Source organism: Spinacia oleracea, chromosome 6, assembly GCF_020520425.1.
Source record: "Spinacia oleracea cultivar Varoflay chromosome 6, BTI_SOV_V1, whole genome shotgun sequence".
Classification (NCBI taxonomy): domain Eukaryota; kingdom Viridiplantae; phylum Streptophyta; class Magnoliopsida; order Caryophyllales; family Amaranthaceae; genus Spinacia; species Spinacia oleracea.
Genome location: NC_079492.1, coordinates 27029470 through 27032258, shown reverse-complemented (window position 1 = coordinate 27032258; position 2789 = coordinate 27029470). Strand labels below are relative to the sequence as shown.

Sequence of the window (2789 nt, the reverse complement as noted above, 5' to 3'; positions counted from 1 at the left end):
CGTCTGAGGGGTCAGATATTAGGTATCTCACAACAAGCGGATGAGAGTTTGTTCGAGGTTTGGGAGAGATTCAAGGATTTGCAAAGAGAATGCCCGCACCATGGTTTGGAAGATTGGTTCTTGATTCAGCAGTTTTATAATGGTCTGGGCAATGAGTCTAGATGTTTGTTGGATTCAGCTGCCAGTGGGAGGTTCATGCAACTTGAGGTGCCTAGAGCTATGGAGGTGATTGAGGAGATAGCCATTCACAATGCCCAGTATGGAAATCCTAGAGGCCTATCTAACAGGGGTGGTAAGCATGATTTAAATTCTATTGAACAATTAACTGCCCAATTGACTGCTTTACATTATAAGTTCGATAATATGCAAGCGGCCAATGCTCAATCTGCCCAACCTGTTAGTGTAGCTGCTATGAGTGCCCAACCTACTACTATTTTTGAAAGTTGTGGAATGTCTGGTCATTATGCACAGGAATGTAGAAGCTCTATTGAACAATGTAATACATTTCAATCCTACAAACAAAACAACCCATTCTCCAACTCTTACAATGAGGGCTACAAAAATAACCCTCTGCTTTCCTACAGGAGCAACAATATCCAAAACCCTCACCAAGTTCAACATCCACCACCACAACCATATCAACCCCCACACCAACAATCTTACCAACCCCGAAACAACTACAACCAACAGTCTAGTGGGCCACCTGGGTTCTCTAGACAACACACATCACCCCCACAACCACAACCTCAAGCCACACAGCCTGACCCTATGCTAGTAGAGATGAGAAACATGATGCTACAAATGCAAAAATCTCTAAGTGAAAAGGATGCAAAAATCGATGCTCTTACTGCTCATAACAAGATCATTGATACACAGTTGGCACAGATGGCTACTACTATTGCAGGGAGGCCACCAGGCCAACTTCCTTCACAGCCCGAAAATAGAGAGACTGCTAATGCAATTACATTGAGGAGTGGTAGGGATTATGATGGTCCTTCTATGCCGGTTGAGGTTGATTCCGGGGTGTCTGCTAGTGATCTGGTCAGTGAGGAAATCCCGAAGATAGTTATGGGTGAAAAGGAACCAGCTGAAAAGGTAGTCAATGAGAATGAGGTTACAACTGCGGTTAAGAAGGGGGCGGATATACAAGTACCACCTATTGCACTCCCCTTCCCAAACCGACAACTCAAGAATAAGCTAGACAAGCAGTTTGGCAGATTCTTGGAAGTGGTAAAAAATTTGCAGGTAACGGTTCCTTTTACTGAATTAATTTTACAAGTTCCTGCTTATGCTAAATTCATGAAAGATATTTTGACCAGAAAACGTGCTTTTTGTGAGGTAGAGGCTGTAGCTTTTACTGAGGAATGTAGTGCTTATTTGCAAAACAAGTCTCCACCTAAACTTAAGGACCCCGGGAGTTTTTCCATCCCATGTAACATTGGCACCGTATTTATTGATAAAGCTTTATGTGATCTAGGTGCTAGTGTGTCTGTCATGCCTTTGTCTGTCTGTACTAAACTGAATATGGGTGAGCTTAAGGTTACCAATATCACTCTACAAATGGCCGACCGTTCTGTCAAATACCCCTTAGGTGTTTTAGAGGACGTCCCTGTTAGAGTAGGTAAATTCTATATACCTGTAGACTTTGTAGTATTAGACATGCAGGAGGATTCTCAAATTCCCATAATCTTAGGTAGACCCTTCCTTCACACGACGGGGGCGGTAATTGATGTTAAAAGTGGGAAATTAACATTGTCTGTTGGGGATGATAAGGTGACTTTCAATCTAAACAGTGCTTTAAAAAGTCCCATGCTAGAGGAGGAAAAATGCTATCGCATAGATGTAGTTGACCTTATTACTCGTGATAACGTCTCCCAAGCTCTCGAAAGAGACCCTTTGGAGGCAGTGCTTTGTTGTGAGTCTTCTGCAGGTGATAGCAGTTCTTGGAGTGCTGAAGTGGATGCTCTGGAGTTGGCTCTTAATGGTGGAGAATCTGAGCCGGAGAGCATCAAATTGAAGAGGTTAGTTCGGCCGGTTTGTTCTGTTAAAGAGGTAAAGAAACCCGAACTTAAGCCTCTTCCTGCTAACCTTAAGTATGCGTTTTTTAGATAATGAACAACTTTGCCCTGTGATCCAACCCCAGCGTCGTTTGAACCCTGTCATGCAAGATGTTGTAAAAGCTGAAGTTATGAAATTGCTTGATGCGGGTATAGTGTATGCTGTGTCTGTTCCCTGTGGATTCGATCCTGACTTCCCTTGCTACCTAGCTAGTGGACTTAGGTTATTTTTGATTAGGTGATACGATTAGGTTATGAAATTTGACAGGCTAAAGTCGTATCACCTAATCATAAATAACCTAAGTCCACTAGCTAGGTAGCAAGGGAAGTCAGGATCGAATCCACAGGGAAACAATGTTCTTTCTACTATTAATCAATTAGACTAGACTATTGGGAAAAAGAGTTGGTTTGGTGGTTTTCTAAAACTACGGCGATAATTAAACAACTAGGAATCAATATATTAAGGAATCTAGGGCATAGGTTCACCAACAGATAACAATCCAGGACAATAAACAATCACGATAATCAACAAAGTAATTAATTAGACTAGCATGCTCTCTCGAATCGATACTAATCATAGACTTAGAATTAATGGGCTCTCGCTACGTATTAACTCTAATTCCACCTATTGACACAAGCCTAAACATCAAATTGCATCTCTCGAATCTTAACTTGATATTCCATAACTACCACAATTGAACCTGCGCAAATCTAATTGTATAGTGAAATAAA

At 41.6% G+C, this 2789-nt stretch overlaps 1 non-coding gene across 1 annotated transcript; it reads right to left on the bottom strand.

Moving 5' to 3' along the window:
* On the bottom strand, nucleotides 1-107 carry LOC130464472 (small nucleolar RNA R71). Its single transcript, XR_008924882.1, has one exon. It is a non-coding gene; the product is annotated as a small nucleolar RNA R71 (small nucleolar RNA).
* Nucleotides 108-2789: the final 2682 nt, after the last annotated feature.